Source organism: Mercenaria mercenaria, chromosome 6 (assembly GCF_021730395.1).
Source record: "Mercenaria mercenaria strain notata chromosome 6, MADL_Memer_1, whole genome shotgun sequence".
NCBI classification, from domain to species: domain Eukaryota; kingdom Metazoa; phylum Mollusca; class Bivalvia; order Venerida; family Veneridae; genus Mercenaria; species Mercenaria mercenaria.
The window spans coordinates 31045778-31066281 of NC_069366.1; the positions used below are offsets into that span (position 1 = coordinate 31045778).

The window sequence follows — 20504 nt, forward strand, 5'->3', positions numbered from 1 at the left end:
TGTTATCAACCAAGCGAACCATTTGTACCAATGATGGTAAATATTGATTAGAATTCTAAGTAGAGACAAAACTTTTGTGGACGCAGCGCCAGACGCTCGAAGTGCATGTTCCATTAATACGTCCCGTTTTTTTTTGGCTTTTGTTTTACCAGAAATATGTTCAAAGCAAGCAAAAGCACTAGGATGATCAAGCTGGATACACACAAAGTGTTTTGCTTATCAATGAGGGTACACATCAACTAAAAACCCGGACATGTTTATGTTATTACCATTTTTTCAAAAACAAATAAGAACTGTACTTTATCGCATGATGTTTGTTATTTTCTTTTAAAGCATGTAGACCTTGCCTTAAGATTAGCACATTGAAAAGGATTTCCTTACCAATTACTAATTCTTGGATAAAGATTTTAATTTGATTTCATTAATGGCGTTCATACAAATGAGGCCAAATTTACTAAGATAGAAAATTCAACCAAATTTTCATTTTTTTGGTGAAAAGATCTTTCAGACTTATTTACTAACAATAGGGTGTTAAGTGCTGTGTATGGCCGTAAAAAAGTCGCTCCGACTTCATTCAGTTGGATCATATTTTCTGTCTTTGTTATTATTGATTTAACTCATGTGATTGAAGATTGAATACTGCTTAGCCGTGATAGGGGGCTGGGTGTGTTGCATTTTCCATACTGCTCATAACAACTCGGATCAACGAGTCTGCAATTTTCACTGTTTGCTTGTTCCCGGTGCTTCCGAAGATCTACTTTCAGATTTTATTTGGATCTTGAGTTTACCATATTACAAATGTATTCTTCAAAGTAGTAACAGGCTACTTTTCCTTTTTTCAGACGTATGTAAAATATGCTGATGTCTGGCTGAAAATCCAGAGGTATAAATAAAGTCGTTTTATCAGTTATAAGCATGAAAAGTATTTACTGTTTGAACATCTACATTCCCACATTAAAGTAATATAAAAAGTATGTCTTACGACTGAACACAATTCTTAAGCATCTTTCTTCGAATATAAGGTCTGTTGAATCGACATTAATGATGACTCATGCCTACGAATAACGAGTTCTTCTCTGTTGTCAAACACTAAAGCATCAGTGATGTCAAAACTATCTGTGTGGTGAGCTCTGGTGTTGTTTCGAACGTTAAGATCTACTTTAGACACCTGAATTAAATCTTTGTCATCGGCAGGTACTGGAAAAGCAAAGAAAACTTTTGTTCAATCTCTACGTTTTAGTACTGGCGCATTTCAAAATTTAAAAGAAATATATCCAAATTTCATGACACTTTTACTACACGTAACCAGTGATATCATGTCTTAATTCAAACCAGGGCCTAATTAGGCTTAACTGTATCCCTAAACCGTTAACCCCCCAAATTTCCTTTATATAGGTTACTGACCGTTCCAAGGCGGTGCCCTATTTTTAACTTGTTTTCTGTCTGTCTTGTATTTTGTGTTGTGTATGTTGTCTTATTGTTGTTAGCGTGATTTTCCTCCTTCTCCTTACCGCCCCCACCCAAAATCGCCCTGCAATTGCGCTCCCTTGTTTTGGCATCCCCTCCCCCTTTACTATGAGTAAGTTATCGTTAAGTTTGGCTGCCTGAATCCTAAGTCGGTGCCCGATTGTTGTTTTTTCCTGCTTATATGTGTGCTTTTGTTTGCTTGTGAGTCTGTGTGCCTTGGGCGGTGCCATACAGTGTTGTTATATCTTACTTGTCTGTTTATCTATATTAGTTAGTTGTGTGTGGGTGGGTGTGTTTGGTACATGAATGTCTGCGCTACTGTGGTTTACGGTGTAGTGGAACTGTGATTAAGGAACGTAGCATTCCCTTTGTATATTCATCCTTGTTCTACTTTCCTCTTCAACTCCTCCCCAACCCCCTTTCTACCCCCGACCCCTTCCTCCCCCTCTTTCTTTATATTATGCATCAAATTAAAATGTACTTGTTGGATTTTTGAAGCAACCCGGCCAAAATATTTTTCCGTTACAGCTTCTTTTTGTTGTGGGCCTACTGTGCAAATGCGTGGCTCTGAGGCTGTGTTTGTGGTGCTCTGTGCTTCCGAGAAATCTACCCTTACCTATTATCTTTTGTGTATTCTCGTTGGGATTTACTTAAGAAACAGAAAGATTCATCACACAGAGTATGATATGTGTCAGAAATGTACATGTATGCTTTATTATCTTTTGTGAAATTTTGTCATTCCGCCCCTTTATTACAGAAGTATTCAACGGTAGTAGTTCTTTCCATATCAGTATCACTTTTAGATTTACGTTTGCATTTGAACTATATTGGAACATTTCAACAATCTAAACTTCAAGAACGCGCAAGCTGGAGAGGCAAAGTAAAGTAATAAAGATTTTACAAACTTGAAATTTGAAATATTTAAAAAATTCAGTGCAAATCTTTGACAAATATTTAACAGTTCTTATATTTAATATCATTGCTTTGGCAAAGTACCTTTATAGAAACATACTTTTTAAGTTAAAATAACCTAGGTTACAACTACCTCCAGTGAAAAGCTAACTGGTTTTAAGCACTCATTGAACTCAAATTAGTGTGTTAAGTTACTTGATCAAAATCTGTTTAATCACCATAAAGCAAAGCCTTATTTTCAGAACCTAGTATAACAGTATCAGTTATGATACATGTCTCAGTCACCTGGAACATTGTAGATAGAAATGCAAATCAAATAAATATATGAGTTTGAACATGTTGAAAAGCAACTTAAACGAACAAGCTACATCATGTAAAATACCGCCTAGGAAAACAAAACGTGATTTGACTACATATGGTATTAAAATAAGATAAGACTTTTCCTTTTACCTCCAAAACAACATCATGGAAGGCTTACTACAATTATACAACGATAAAAATGACGAAAATGATGTCTATATGGATGAAAAATGTTATACTGTAGTTTATAACGGACTACATTCAAGGAAGGACACCTTTGTTCTTATGCGGAGTAATTGTACGATCGTAAAGTCGCGTAGATCGAACTCTTGCATATTTCACGATAGAAATAAATTAGTCCACAAAGAACTGTCTGTTCGACTTCCCTACCTCAGTAAGTATTGATTAAAATTCTGATATACGATCTGATGTACGAAAAGATCGATTCATTTTGCTTTTACGGATCAGTGCATTTCTAGCTATCACGCATATTTCGAAAAAAACATGAGGTAGTATTGATTAACGTGCCAATTTGAACAATTCCAGGTCATGGCAATCAATGAAACGAACTTGAAACTACTTTAAACACACATAATTACATATTGTTTATATGAAAAAAAGATAAATTGATTTGATTTATAGAATATTATTACATTCAAACATAAAGGTTGTTATGTTATATGTTATGACATCTTTTAGCAAAATATATTTTTGATTAAACTTCATAGCATTCGTATACCTTCATTGTCAAATGTAGCTTTGTACCATAGAGAATATATGTCATATTTCCACTTTAAAAGCACTTATATATTCACTGTTTTATTTCAGTAATCCGCTAAAAAATTGTTCTCAGAGTGCGGCTAGGTATCATCAAAGGTACCAGTATGTGTATACTGTCACCTCCTGACTCTAAAGAAACGCCAATGTGACACCGCTATACACTTCAATAACAAAGATATAATATTTTATGAGCTGATAATGAACGCAGTTTGAAAATTTTGATTCGGTATCCGCCGGTTTCTTTTTTGCCACGCCGGTATTTGGCAAATTAAGCCTTTATTTATACGTGCTTTACAAAAATGAAAACTGTTTTAAATTGTCATATTTACCCGTTGGTTAGATTTTTTTCATATCATTACCAATCTTTCGTAAATATGTATGAAAAGATTGAATTTGCCATGGCAAAAACGAATTTGCCATGGCAGATCGGTCTTTTACCATGGCAAAATAATTCTACCATGGCAAAAACATAATTTTGCCATGGATATTTTTTTCAAATTTTCTAAAAGATGTGGTTTATCTTTATCTGGATATATGTATTTTATAAAATCACAATGCTTACATGTTCTTGTTCTACGTGTAACCTCGGACTCAAATCCACCCGTCGAGTTATTGTGTAGACCAGGGTGCCGGCTGTGATAATTATTCCGGTCCACGGTTCGAGTGCTGGCACTAGCCGTACTTACGGAGCTTCCCATTGCAGTTTTTAAAACTTTTTAGTAAACTGAATGACAAATATATCTCATAAACAGTTGAATATTTTATTGAAAATTAAAACGTCCGCTGGTATGAACATTCTGTGGTTAACGTTAATCCGTCGCAAATGTTACGATAAATGTCCTTTTATGAAAATTTTGTCTTTGATATGGTAAATAAACTTCTTGCGTAACAAACATTTGCTCACAGCACCTTTTACAGTATACATTCAGGCGTAAGTTCCTCATGAACACACTTGAATAGCTTACTTTATTATTCATAGGGAGTTTTGTATGGTGTTGTTGCGGTGCCATTATATTTACGGTTAGCAGTAGTACATATATAATACTTCTCGATATTTGAAACTGAAACCAAAAATGTAACATACGTATCTATGGAACGCCGTTGCTATCTTATATGGACATACGTATCGGTTGAATTATGTTAAATCGTGCAAATAAATGTGTTCGTTAGTTAACACTGCATTACATTAGGCATTAACTTTCAGACTAACAAGAATAAAGTTAAAAGACATGTTAATTTTATACCGATTTTAGAAGAAAACTTTCAACAACCAGGTTCCATTCTCATTTGACGGTCTGTGCAGGAAGCGACACATCCGAGATGTAAACTATGTGATTCGATGTCAGCGGTCGCAACGACATGTTTTGTTATTAAGTTATTAGCTTATTAAGAAGATAAAACATTTTAAAAGTAATGTCGCATTCAAATAACATACTAAAACTTTAAAAAGTTAGTTCTAGGTTCATTTGTTAACAGTAAGAACAGCTGCCAGAATTATTATAATACTGACACTAGGTGATCCAGCAAGAAAACGTTATACGTAAGGGGACCAAGAAAAAAAACGTAATACGGCAGGGGACACAGCAAGAGAACGTAATACGTCAGAATTACCAGCATGATAACGTTATACGTCAGGGGAACCAGCAAGAAAACGTAATACGTCAGAAGGTCAAGCAAGAAAACGTAACATTTCAGAAGACCCAACAAGGAAACGTAATAAGTCAGGAGACCCAGCAAGGAAACGTAATCCGTCAGAGGACCAAGCAAGGAAACGTTATACGTCAGAGGACCCAGCAAGGAAACGTTATACGTCAGAGGACCCAGCAAGGAAACGTAATCCGTCAGAGGACCCAGCAAGGAAACGTAATGCGTCAGAGGACCCAGCAAGGAAATATAATCCGTCAGAGGACCCAGCAAGGAAACGTTATACGTCAGAGGACCAAGCAAGAAAACGTAATCCGTCAGAGGACCTAGCAAGGAAACGTTATATGTCAGAGGACCAAGCAAGGAAACGTAATCCGGCAGAAGACCCAGCAAGGAAACGTAATCCGTCAGAGGACCAAGCAAGGAAACGTTATACGTCAGAGGACCCAGCAAGGAAACGTAATCCGTCAGGGGACCAAGCAAGGAAACGTAATCCGTCAGAGGATCAAGCAAGAAAACGTAATCCGTCAGAGGGCCCAGCAAGGAAACGTAATCCGTCAGAGGACCCAGCAAGGAAGCGTAATCCGTCAGAGGACCCAGCAAGGAAATGTAATTCGTCAGAGGACCCAGCAAGGAGTCGTCATACGTCAGAGGACCCAGCAAGGAAACGTTATACGTCAAAGGACCAAGAAAGGAAACGTAAATCGTCAGGGGACCCAGCAAGGAATCGTAATCCGTCAGAGGACCCAGCAAGGAAACGTTATACGTAAAGGGATCCGCAGGAAAAACGTTATACATCAGGGAACCCAGCAAGAAAATGTTATTCGTCAGGGGATCCAGAAAGAAAACTCAGTACGTCAGAAATCCAAGCAGGAAAACGTAATACTTGCATCACAGGAACTTGCAAGGAAACGCAATGCTAGCGTCAAAGAACCCAACAAGTTAGCGTCAGAGGACTTGGCAAGAAAATGCAATACTTGCATAAAAGGTCCCAGCGACAAAACGTAATATGTCAGGAAACCCAGCAAGGAAATGTAATACTTACATCACAGGAACCAGCAAGAAAACAGAATGCGTAAGGAGACCCAGCAAGGGAACGTAATCATTACTTCAGAGGACAAGGAAGAAAGCGTATCCTTATCATTACGTAAAAGAAGTAGTTTAGTTGATGATATTTAAGGTATCCAAAAAGACACTAGATTATAATGCACTTATTTGGCTAATTATTTTGTTTAATAAATGAAATATTATATAAACACCCTTGAACACTCCAAGGCAAACCATTTATGAATTTGTATATGAAAGAATGGCGTTTAATTCTACAATGTGGTAGTTTATGGTCGCTTGTACCACTTGTTCTGTTTTTAACCGAAATATCTACACGCAAACAACTCAAAACAGAAACATCCGAAAAAGAAATCGTACAATTTCGTATGTCAAGTTTGTGTAATTTATCTATCCGAGGAGATACCTGTCAGATAATTGAGCAGATTTAAAAAATACAAAATAAAAGAGAAACACTATACTGACAAAACAATCATACCCTAGTCGGTGCAATTCAGTTGCATTTCTCTTCGCGCTAACCTAATCCGAATTGCAAGACAAGAAATGCTTCTGTTACTGCATACAGAGTTTCATACTAATAGTTTAATACAGTTGCATAATTGTTCAGATATGTCAATGGAAATAATTGAGTATTTAAATAAGGCATACAAGACATGTCTGTACTAAACTTTTTGCATGCATAATATTTCATAAAAGTAATTACCGCATTAGGTTACTACTTAATAGACGAAGGACCCGATACAATAGTTTCGCGCTGAGGCGATAATTTATCTTAACTTTTACATATTCAAACGCAGTTGCGAAAGTCGTCTTCTGAAGAATACATATAAATTAAGTTTTCACCCGCCGAAATAATATCAAAATTTGGTTTTACCTGACAAGCCGCCGTATTATACTTTTTAGTAGCTATTATATCAACGAAATCCCAGAGATTATTTTTCTTGACGGGTCTTATTCTACGAGAGCCGAATAGACTCATGGTACTCCAAATGTACTTATCCCATTATCTTGGATCTTTAAAATGCAAAACAATGTGTGTGCAACTTCTTATGTCCGTTTTTTTCTCTTAAAGCGACTGGCCTCCAGATTGTTCGACAACAAAAAAATAATATTTTTTTAGATATCTTGAAATAAATGCTATATTTCTTAAGAAGGCTTTAAAACTTAATTACAGTATATAACTGACAAAATTTATGTTACGGAAACACATGAGTATTTGCTGTTTTTACTACTTTTTACGATGAAATCGAAAAGCGTTTGTCACGCTTTTACTCCAGGTAAACTGTCTCGGTTATAAATATCTACATTTCGAAGTCATTATTCACTACTTCAGCTATAGCGCTATTGGTTACGACGACGGGAAAATGTCTTTATTGCCGCGGCGGTCTGGGGTTCGATTCCCGATGCGGTCATCCTTTTTGTCTGATTTGGAATTTTAAAAATATTTTAGAAACAAAATTTCATATTCTAATGTTCATAACATGATCAAACTTCAATTTGAAAGAAAGATTATTTTTAGCCAAATCTGGAGGTCAGTGCCTTTAAGTTAGATGAGTTCTCTATTCTCCTTCTTATCATACATTTTTCATTATAACGAGACAAATTTCCCCGTAATTATCATTCAGTATAGTCTAGTTATCATTAGAGAACATTATCTCATTTTGAGATGAAGACAAAATGACCTCGTCCGTTGTCTCCATATCGTGAAAATACCATATTTATTTAAGAGTCTTTTGCTGGATATATTGTTTTAATTTCTTATTTCTTTCTAGAGCAGTGTCTCGTAATTATGACTTTACCCCTTATTACGAGAGGTTTCTCGTTATCATTATAAAAAGAAAGAAGATAATTCAAAGATATTGCCAAGCAGCTCATATTTTATTTAATGGGTGTGATCAGCTTCCGTACTTTAGTCATATATTTCATTCAATACATGCAGTTACAAACAGAAAATAGAGTATTGATCACAATTCTAAAGAGATGCAACATTGATTTCTTGCATGTATGAATTTACGCGTTTCTAGCTACTGTTAATATTAGTGTAATTTAAACAAAACACGGGAAGTGTATGAAATACTATTGAATAACTTGTCTGTTTAAACCATATGGAGATATATTGTAATGTATTTAACAATATAACATGTTCAGATAGCAATGGAAATGGGGAAGAGCTGTAAAATATAACATGAAAGCTATTTTGAAGTCAAGTTTCTTTGTGATCTTATGGCATAATAACAAAGGTATTTTTCAGGCATTCGATGTAACCTTTTTCTACTGTTGCTAAATTGACATACTTAATAAACATATGCGCACGGCCATTGATGTTAAACCGTAGGCGGTTTTATTTCAAAAGAATTGTGCCTTGATGTAATAATATCAAACAAACCGATAAAGGGTCTTATAATGTAAACACCATATCTAAATCAATGATTTATGTAAGGAGCTTTTTTATGATTTAGCTCCGTTATTTGGATCACCAGTGAAGTAGCATATTTCAACGATCGTACATAAACCCAAGCTGCGTTTTAAAACCATCTACCAAGCGGTAACGTATCTATACATTTACATATAAAAATAATTTTGACGTCATTGATTACATAATTTTTTCCCAGATGTCATTGAATGTGTAAATACTACATTAAATAAAGACCCAAAGGGAACATTCGTTGAATGTGTGCGTTAAAGGCAAACTTACTATAATTTTGGTTATACATTTTGACGTTGACGTCGTTTTAACAATAAAAGTTTTTAGTCGAATTGACATTGTCGGATATCTAGATTTCTGGTTTTTATACCGATAAAATTACTTTATTAGCATTATGAGTTACCATAGGTTTGACATCCATATTTCGTTAAGGATGGATTTAACGTGATAAGCCCAATAGTTTCATATGTATGAATTTCCATCGTTAGCATAATTTTTAGGAGAGTATACATTTTTCGTAGTAAGCAATTTACGTCAAGATTAATTATTTTCGGCCTATGTTTAAGGAGTATGGTTTGCCTTTGGATTTTCATTGGAATTCTACCAAGCTCGCCGTACACAAACCATCTATATTTGTAGATTTTCTAGCACTTAGCACTTTCCGTAAAAATCTGCAATGGACTAATTCAATATTTTTGCTTCGTCGTATCCCCAAACTTCTGCGTCAAAGTTCAGTATCGAGCCAACAAGACTTTCAAATAATTTACATTTATCTGTAGCTTAAACTTTTAATTCTTACTGATTAAATACATTAAAAGATTATGAAGAGCATAAAGTAAATGTTGTGTGAGGTGCTTTTACGTGCGATGCCAGTATCCGTTCTCCAATAACGTTACTCCTAAGTATTTTAATTGTATCACAACTTCTAATGTCTCATTATTTAGTTTGAAGTTAAAAGTAGAATGTCTTCGTTGTTTTGTCTATTTTGTATTGTTTTTTATACCCCAGTTTGAACTGTATCGATTAAGATCATTGAGCATAGACTGCAAAGCATCTGGTGTGTGGGCAAAAAGAACCGCGTCGTCTGCGAACAACGGAACAAATAATTTGACGTCATCGATCAATATCGTTATTTATTACATACCTAAAATTACTTTCCATTGGGTTTCAATGGACCGCGATCGTGCAATATTTCATATCGGACGTGGAATGTTTTATTAACGTTGTAATGGAAAGAATCACGTGACGTCCATGGCGTCCACGCACATGTTGCGACAACAAGTTGACGTAATTTTTGCGGAAAATAATAATGCGCGTCAGTCTGATTGCACCAATGTTTGATTCGAAAAATGATATACGTACATTTTTTTATATTTGATTACCTCTTTGACAGAACTATACATACTTTGGATTGCTTTTACAAATTTAAAGCTTACATTTTCTTGGAATAATTTTACATATGCATAAGTAAGTTCTAATTTATCAAAGCATTTTTTCAAAATCGACAAAGGCTAAGTAAAGTTTTTTACCTTGTGATAACGTTTTAGTTATAACCGAAAGCAGTAAAATATGCAATCGATGCAATTGTTGAAAGCCGCACTGATTATCAATGACTTTCTTATGCCTGTTTGTCCACTCGGTTAATCGATTCAGAAGTACTTGGGAATAAATTTTTGCGATAATGTAGGGATAACGCATGTTTTTTCGTGTTATAACGTCTGCAGAATCCCAAGGGATTGGTTGGTGCCCGAGCCCGTAGGGCGAGGGTATCAACGTATCCCGAGGGATTCTGCAGATGTTATAACACGAAATGAACATGCGCTAACGCTATTCTACCATAAAACGCGGAAAAAAATACTAATAAATGAATACATCCTACCTCAACGTCATTAAATTTCCATGAAATGCGCGGAATGACTGAGCTGTTTTTACGTTGACGTCATTTCTTTTTGAATTACTAGTATCCGTTTTGGGGCCGAATGACGTTTACGCTTTGCCACGGAACTCGCATAATTATATAAAAAGGTGTTATAACAGCATGTGAGCGCGAGAATCTCTCTGTTAACACACGTTTTCTGTCCTGTTAAAACACCCCCGAAATGTGACAATAACAGCAGTTTTATGCTAGAATATTTATCAAAGTAATACTCCTATAATTTTTTGCATCTTCCCTGTATTGGTACTATTCTTCCTTCACCCCAAACTTTTATATATTCACCCGAAAGATATATTTTGTTAAACAGTGACTGGAGAATTGATGATATTTCAACGAATGAATATTTATAAATTTCGGCCATAATTGAATCAGCGCCGCTACTTTTGTTATCACTTTTTGAAAATACTGCTTTTCTTATTTCAGGTATATCTATTTCCTTATCCAGTTCTGTATCCTGGATATGAAAGTTTATCTCTGTGTTTCGGTTTACAGATTCAGTACTATATAACTTTTTGAAATGATCACAGAGTTCATTGATATTTAAGTTTTCTGTCTGTGTTTGTTTTTTAGTATAAGAGTTTTTGGGTTGATATTCGTTCAGTTTGTTTAAGTTGTCTTTTTCACGTATGTAGTAGTTTCGTTTATGAATTCGCTTCAATTATGTATAGTTTGCCCGTTTCGAAATATATTCTCTACTTAATGCTTCGTTAGATTTATCTTTAACAAATACATGTACATATCTTTACATAGGTATTGGTTATAAAAGTATGATGCTCTTTTGATGCTATTATATTTACAACCGATTTTAACATAAAAGTGTTTATAAAGTGTAAAAATGGCTACGTCTATATTAACTGACAAATACTATATACAACATTTTTTATCCATCGTTTTTATAGAAAACATTATCAGCTAAATAGATGAAAGTTATATGAAAATTTACTTTATTTATGGAAAGCATGTAAAACACAAATAAAATTGATCGCAGCTACTTTAATTTTTTTTTAAACAAAAAGGATGTTTTTACATCACAAGGCCAACGACGGACGGTGAGAGATCAAACAGCAAGAAACAGGCACTTTATGCTCAGATAAGCCTAGAATGGAAACAGCTGTTAAAGAACAAACATGATATGTCAGTGAGAATGAATTGTTTTATCAATCATCTAATTTCTTTTTGCACTCAAAAAATAATATTGTATAAAAGTACACATGTTTTAACATCATGCACTTTAAAGTCACTGTCAAATTTTAAAAACTCATTTTAGTATATACTTAATTCAGATCAATTATGATAAAAAAGCAACATATCTGAGACGGGAGGAGTGGGCAGAGGGCAGCAGTCTTGGATAAATATTTAGTATTTGTATGGATAATTATTACGCCAACTAATATTTAAAAAGTGCTTACGTGATCTTGTCTTATGGTCCGAGAGCTCACGGACTTTTATTGCAACAATTGAGGCCAAAAGAAGTTTATACATTTTTGGAAACAATATTTTATATCCTCCATGAAAACCCATTTCTTAAGTGTCAAAGCCGTGCCTATCTATACTTTGTTCACTTATGTTTGTGATATGGGATGTTAAACTCACTTGTAAAAATTTAGGGGGTAGGGTAAAGTTTACGTCTACAAGTTTTTTCACTGTTTAATTACAGTAGTGATTTGATTGTCAGTAAATGTATATATGTCAACCAATGTCAGCAAAAAGAAATTCATCAAAAAGGAATGAAGGGCAAACCTGATATTTAAGGTCAAAGGTCAAATTTATACACAAATCACAAAAAATGGCATATTTGAAATTTATTTTTATTCTTAAAAATTGGTTTGTTATCATAAGTCAGTCAGCTTTATATATGTAATGTATATATAAGTCAGAAATGCAAATCTTATTGCAAAACGTCAAGGTCAACCCTGATAATTGAAGGTCAAAGTTCATTTTCATGCAAAAATATGAAAAATGTTACCTTTACTTTTTTAATCTGTTTAATATGTTTTCACAATATTAGTCACCGAAGTTAATTTGTTTTAATGTCTGTATGTCAGGCAAAGTCAGCAGTGCAAAGGTAACTACAAAACTGCCAAGGGTAAATATCAAAGGTCAAAGGTCATTTTTTGTGAAAAATTGCATGAATAGCTTTCTGTTTGAAATATAAATGCTATTTCACATCATTATTTGTAGTTGCACGTAATTTATTTTAATGTATATATGTCTCACAATGTCATTAATAAAGATACCGTCTAAAATAAGACAAGTTCAAATGTGATATTAAAGGTTAAAGGTCACTTTCAAGTAAAAGAACGAAAAAATAGCTCTTTAACCTTTCTTCTTGTAAATGGTATTTTGCCGATATTAATCAACAGTATCAGTTCATTTTAATGTATAAAAAGTAGGTGATGTCTGGTATGCACATATTATTCCAAAAAATTCGAGGTCAACCATAATTTCAAAGGTCAAAGGTCAAAAAAGTGAATAAAATGTTGCAATAATATCACCTGTTTGTAATATTTTTTATGGTTTAAAAGTATTTGTTTTGTCATTTTAGTAACTTATCATTTTTCATTTTACTGTATATAAGTCAGACGATGTCATGGAAGAGAAAATAAGTCAAGGTCGAACCTGGTATTAAAGGTCAGGGGTCATTTTTATGTAAAAGATCAATTTTTAGCATACTTACTAATTACTTTGTTCAAAAATAATAGCTCTTGTTAGAATTTTCTGTTTTCTTTATTTTAATGTATACATGTCAAGCAAGGTCAGGAATGTAGGTCTTATCCAAATAGGGCAAAGCAAAACCTAATATCAAAGGTCAAAGGTCAAATTTGCGTGAAAATTAGCCAAAAATAACAGTATTTTTGCAACTGTTTTTCATTATTTTTAGGGTATTTAAAAACTATTAACTAATTATTATTCATTTTAATGTATTCATAACAGATGATATCATTCTTGAAATAATAATGAAAAATTAGTCAAGGTCAAATCTGACATTAAAAGTCAAAGAAGAGGGCCTTGAAAAAACTGGCTGGAACAAGTTGGGGAGTAAATGCAAAGATCATCTGCAAGTCTACACAGACAACGTAGGATACATAGCAGAGTACGCATCAACTTCATTGGTACTTGCTTCCAACACCAGTAAAGATAATCTGGACAAGGTTAAATTTCAAGGCTGAGGATAATCCCGGGGCAATGAAAACAACTCAAATAAAATGAATCGAAAAGACAGCCAACCCTGAACAATTAGAGACAAAAGGAAAGTACAAAGCTTTTGTCCATGCAGAGAATGCAAAGAGACTACCATCCCACCCACTCCGCTCAAAATTCGAGAGCAAAACCAAGAACAAACTGAAAAGACAGAGTCTTATCCACATCGTCAAAAAACTGCAAAAATAGAAAGCAGCAGCACTGGACACAAAGGCAGAGCGGCACGAGCCCAATAAATGGTTTCCCAGACAATGTGCTCCCAAGATCAGATCTGAGGTGTCAGGAGTAGAAGAAAAGGGAAAGCAACATCAGGCTTACCAACAACCTCTTACGCTAGAAATGATCAATAACCGCTATCCAGCACACTCTTGCACCAATGGATCAGTGGAAAAGGCAGTTCAGAAAGCTTTGGGTGGTGCCTACATCAAATTTTCAGACAGCTCCTCCTTCGTATTTTCTCATACAGTCGGCAAGAGATGCTCCAACTACAGATCCAGATGCAAGCCCTCACATCGGCGACACTCGAACAGTATGAGCGAGGAGAAAAGGGACAATATATTCCTAACAGACACCAAGTCAGCTCTTCAGGCTCTCTCAGCAGGTCCATCAGACAACTTAATCAGACAGCTGTTGAAAAACATCAATCTCCTGCCTGTGAACAACAATGTAGCATTTCGATAGATTGTTGTACATGTGGGCATAGCTGGAAATGAAGCTGAGCACAACACTGCAAAGACAGCAACCAGACAAATACAGCCCAGACCTCCAACTTCATACAGAGAAGCTCAGATTCTGTGGAAGAACAGCTTTGCGTCAGACTGGAAGAACATAAAAGGAGGTTACCCGCCAAATCAGGACTGTCTACACAAGCTAAACAGCCAATTAACTGTCTTCCATTTGCGCACTGAAGACTGTGGCCTGAGAAAACATATGAAGAAGCTAGGAGTTGCAGAGAAAGCTAAATGTCAGTGCGGTTCAGAGAAACAAACATCGTTTCACATTCTGCAGAGCTGTTCCTATCTGGAAGAAGCACGCCAGAAAGTTTGGTCAACAGACATCCCATTTGAGACCAAGCCGCGAAAAGATATCAGCGACGGCAGAATACAGCGCAGTTCATTGCCGCATCTTATTATAAAATATAAAACGGCCATAAGAAGATGGAAGGCAGTAAGGAAGTAAAGGCTAACTTTAAAATGAACTAACATCAAGCTATAACAAGATATGTTTGAACAAAGAAATAAAATAACCGTGCTATCTTTTGTATTTATTACCCGAAAAAGAATTTTAAACTTTAACACCGGGGCTGATCTAGACTCATGTCTTATGATATCTCCATTGTAGACATTGACCCATATATAGATATATACATGTATGAGACTTCAAGGAATAACCATAAGATATTAATAATGACAAAAATGCTTTTAAACAATGAAAAGTACTGCAAAAATGCTACTTTTTGCGACCTTTCACGCAAATTTCACCTTTTATCTTTGATATAAGCTTTAACAATCACTGTTTTTGAAATTAGATCTGCATTGCTGACATTGATTTACAAATAAACATAAGACAAAATTGCTTTCAATGAACAAAATGACAATATAATTTGTAACGAAGAAGAAATTAAAAATGCTGTATTTTGAATTTTTACATGAAAATGACCTTTGACCTTTAATGTCAGGTTTGACCTTGACTTACTTTTCATTATTATTTCAACAGTGATATTGTCAGTTGTATATATTTTAAAATGAATACTGATCAGTTTTACGAGTAGTGACAGAAATAACCTACACAATAAAAAATCAAAGCCTTGAAATGTCTGATGGTTGCGGGTTTTTGGTAGATTTATTTTCTGTTTAAAATGCCAGTCTATGAATATACATGAATGAGAAACAAATACAAGTTTAATGTGCCTCATATCTAAGATGAACTCTGCCTGACCCAGCTTGTGATGTAACCATGGGCTGGAATACCTTATCATTGATAGATCTTATATAATCTAAATGGTTAGTGTGAGTGGATACAGGTAGAATAAGAATTGCTTGTTCATTGATAATTCATCCGCACTGTGCATGAATGGGACTATTTTGTGAGCACATGAACATCTTTTGGATGTGAATCAAAATAAAATAAAGATGCTATAATAGTCAGAAATACACTTTAACTTTGGTAGCGGGATAAACCCGCAACCAAAAATCATTGCAAAATTCTTGTTATTTTGCGAATTCTTACACAAATTTGACCTTTGATATTTGACTTATAAGGATAAGACCTACATTGCTAACCTTATTTGACATGTATACATTAAAGTAAATTGCTAACAGTGAATTATAACAACAAGCTATTTTTGATCAAAGTAATGAGTAAGTATGGTAAAGGTTGTGATTTTTTATACAAAAGTGACCCCTGGCCTCCAATACCAGGTTTGATCTTGACTTATTTTCTCTTCTATGACATCGTCTGACATATATACAGTAAAATGAACAACGACCAGTTATTAAAATGACAAAACAAATACTTTTAAACAATAAAAATTATTACAAAAAGGTGATATTTTTGCAACATTTTACTCACTTCTTTGACCTTTGACCTTTGACATTATGGTTGACCTTGAATGTTTAGAAATTGTATATGCATACTAGACATCGCCTAACATTTATACATTAAATCAAGTGATATCGTTGACTAATATCGACAAAATATTATCAACAAGAAGAAAAGTTAAAGAGCAATTTCTTTCTTCCTTTTACATGAAAATGACCTTTAACCCTTAATATCACATTTGAACTTTTCTGATTTCAGACGATATCTTTATTACTGACATTGTGGGACATATATACATTAAAATAAATCACGAGCAATTACTAATAATGATTAGGAATAGCATTTATATTTCAAACAGAAAGCTATTCATGCAATTTTTCACTCAAATTTGACCTTTGACCTTTGATATAAGCTTTACCCTTGGCAGTTTTGGGATTACATCTGCACTGCTGACTTTGCCTGACAGACAGACATTAAAACAAATTAACTTCGGTGACTAATATTGTGAAAACATATTAAACAGATTAAAAAAGTAAAGGTAACATTTTTCATATTTTTGCATGAAAATGAACTTTGACCTTCATTTATCAGGGTTGACCTTGACGTTTTGCAATAAGATTTGCATTTCTGACTTTGACTGATATATGTACATTACATATATAAAGCTGACTGACTTATGATAACAAACCAATTTTTAAGAATAAAAATAAATTTCAAATATGCCATTTTTTGTGATTTGTATATAAATTTGACCTTTGACCTTAAATATCAGGTTTGCCCTTCATTCCTTTTTGATGAATTTCTTTTCTTTTTGCTGACATTGGTTGACATATATACATTTACTGACAATCAAATAGCTACTGTAATTAAACAGTGAAAAAACTTGTAGATGTAAACTTTACCCTACCCCCTAAATTTTTACAAGTGAGTTTAACATCCCATATCACAAACATAAGTGAACAAAACATAGATAGGCACGGCTTTGACACTTAAGAAATTGGTTTTCATAGAGGATATGAAATATTGTTTCCAAAAATGTATAAACTTCTTTTGGCCTCAATTGTTGCAATAAAAGTCCGTGAGCTCTCGGACCATTATTTACAAGTTCCGACTCAATTCCGTTGGTAAGTTTATTATGTAGACCTGGATGATTTTCATAATATGTGTACCTTTCTAGGGTACGTTCTGGTCTAAAAAACCAACTGTAAGTGACACCCATTTTAATACTTTATTTTAAAAGATATTTCCACACTTGAATACACTTCCTGTGTTGTATCAAAAGGAGCTCTCTGAACGATCTTTACAAACGTATTTTATAAAATATGGGCTCGCTATCAGACGATGGGCTCGCTATCAGATGATTACTCGTTAAAGTGTACGAATCAAAATATTGTGTAATATTTTTCTACTGTAATATAATCCATCGCTTAACAAGTGCAAACACATAAATACTGGGTTTTCAGCTTTGCAAGGTAACGTTTAAACATTTGTTAATAAATATAAGGTTTATCTCCTGACTTGATGCACATGGATAATATTTGAATTATTAGATGTTATAGAGCCCTTAAAAATTTCTTAATGTGTCTGGAATTCAGTTAATGTATTTCATGATTTTTGTGTTATATTTTAAATCAAGGTGTATTCAACCGAATTTTACACCAGGCGTAACATATTTACTTTAACCTTTTTATCCACCCCATCTTAGTCTGTACGTTCATAACAATATTTTATTACAGGGGCTATTTAAACGCAGGTACAAATAAATGTGAGTATTATTACTATAAAGTGCAGAACATAAAAAGAAGTTAATCTATTTTTATAATTGGATTACATTTAACCTTATTCGACGCCAGGTCACCAAAGATCATTCCATTGATATGTTAAATATTTATATCTTATGTACTTACATTGATCGACCTCCATTGGTGTGAACTCTCTTGCTCTCGATTCATTGGTAGGGATTATCCGCAGGCGTTCTGCACGAGCTTCGGAGGCCGTTAAGACATTGCTTCCATTCCGAGGCAGCGGTGGTGGGTGTGGCGGCCGTCTTCCCGTACCAACTAAATGGTGTGCGGACATCTTTCACACCTGATGATTTGTAAATATAGTTGTTATAATAACCATGCGTTAGTTGTTTATTGTTTTACTGGACAAGTGTCTTAAACTTTAATTTCATTAGGTATCTTAAGTTTAGATGACTCTCGTTCTGTCGCCAAAATTCACGAAAGAACGAAAAGACGAAGATTTTAATGTACTATTCCGGTAAGTATAATAAGTTTCCTTCTATTTTACTCCAGTTCCTCTGCGAACAGAACAAGACAAAGAATGCAGTAAAATAGCGTTATTCTGTTTTAACGGCCAGAACTGAACAATACAAACAAGCAAAATATCGTTCTTTCATTTTAAAGACAGGTCAAGATTGGCAGAAACCAGCTAACATAAAATGACAGAAATATAATACCAATCTTGTATTATATAATATATGACCATATGTCAGTAAAATGCTAAATTCAAACAGGACTGCTATCGATGGATATATTTGGATATGGGTAATCTTATATTTCAGTTTTACGACTGTTAAAACTGCATGATCATCTCTTTACATATTTTATGATTTTATGAAACTATGAAAGATAGACGTGTTGTATTTTAGTCTTACAATATGCGTTTACACAACAAGTATAAATCCTATATGAGAACAGATGATGCATGGTACTATTTAACGTGTATCAGTGCATATAAATAGCAAATGGTTGTGTATTTGATACAACTCATTATGTATCGTTCAGTTTGGGTGCCATTTTTCCCCATGGTTAATTTCCACCAAGTTTGGCACAGAATACATATAGTATATATAACATTAAGAATTGTAAAATGAATGTGAAAACAATTAAGACATTGGTAAAAAAGCAAGAAAAAAATTTCTTTCTCCATTATTTCAGACACGTTGGAAAGGTAACTTATTCTAAGTTATTTATTATGAAATAATTCAAAAATCATATCAGTAATGTAGTATGTTTGTACCACTTGTCATTTTCACAGTATCCATATTTTATGGACATTTGAGAGAATAAAACATTCGCCAAAATTGTATAAATATGTCGATTTAGGTATAAAACAGCTCATAAAAAGACGTTTTAGAAATGCATCAAAAAGATCCAAAGTGATATTTGTTTTTCAAATTCATTTTAACATAATACTCAAGCATGTTGGTTAAAATATATTGAAAGACAAAAATTGATATATAGGTAAATTAAAGACATATATTAGTTTATATTTGATAATGGTATTGAGAATTCAATAGTAAGCTTAAAAATTCATAGATAGTAATGTACTAACCCATGAAATGCTTCTTACCTTTTGGGAGATCGAAACTTCCGCCTCGCAAAATATCACAAAATTTAAAACGGAAATTAATGAAGGCCGGTGACTATCCGTAGTATAATATTGACTCGTGGTGTATAAATACTTCAGAAAATATTTTCTATAGGTTTCTCTATTACTCTTTAGCTATACAGTAAACTTCTAAAAATAATCCTTTTAACATTGATTTTAATCAGGCGTAAAATTTTAAATAGCGGTACATTGTGGTTTATAACTTTTCAAAAAAAAATTCTATATGAAACTTTATACTTCTCGTACAATATTTGCATTACATGTGCAGACTGAATTAAAAATATACAAAGTAAATAATATTTAAAAAACACTCTACAAAGTTAGATTGATAAGTTCAAAATTGCCACACAAATGATCGGCCTATAAGTCGGCATACAGTGAAAAATCGGCTTAGAGAACGGGAATCTATCAGCCGCAGGCCCTACCGCGGTTTTATTATTATCTACGTCACCGTAACAAACGTCTATTTTTGGCCCGCAACCATCGCGGTCAGCATTGGCAGAACGTAGTGTTTAGTGATGAGTCATGTATCATCTTGTGGAACGCCGACGGAAGTATCCATGTCTACAGACGACGCCGTGAACACTACGCTAACAATTGCGTTCTGCAGCACAATACTTATGGTGAGGGCGGGGTTATTGGTAGATGTCAACATAGGGGTTAAGGTCCCAACTCGCCGTGTGCCAAGGTAATTTCACAGCCAGGCCTTACATCGACCAGATATTGCATCCTGTGGTTGTCCCTATATTCCGTCAACGTCAAGGCTTGGTCTTTCATTATGACAACGCGAGACCACATATTGTCACCAGGAACATTTTACAGACGACCAAAACTGAC

At 34.2% G+C, this 20504-nt stretch overlaps 1 long non-coding RNA gene across 1 annotated transcript; it reads right to left on the reverse strand.

Moving 5' to 3' along the window:
- Window positions 1-1060: 1060 nt before the first annotated feature.
- LOC128558117 (uncharacterized) lies at window positions 1061-19780 on the reverse strand. Its single transcript, XR_008371529.1, has 3 exons — window positions 19629-19780; window positions 18179-18359; window positions 1061-1197 (listed from the first exon to the last, which is right to left on the reverse strand). It is a non-coding gene; the product is annotated as an uncharacterized LOC128558117 (long non-coding RNA).
- Window positions 19781-20504: the final 724 nt, after the last annotated feature.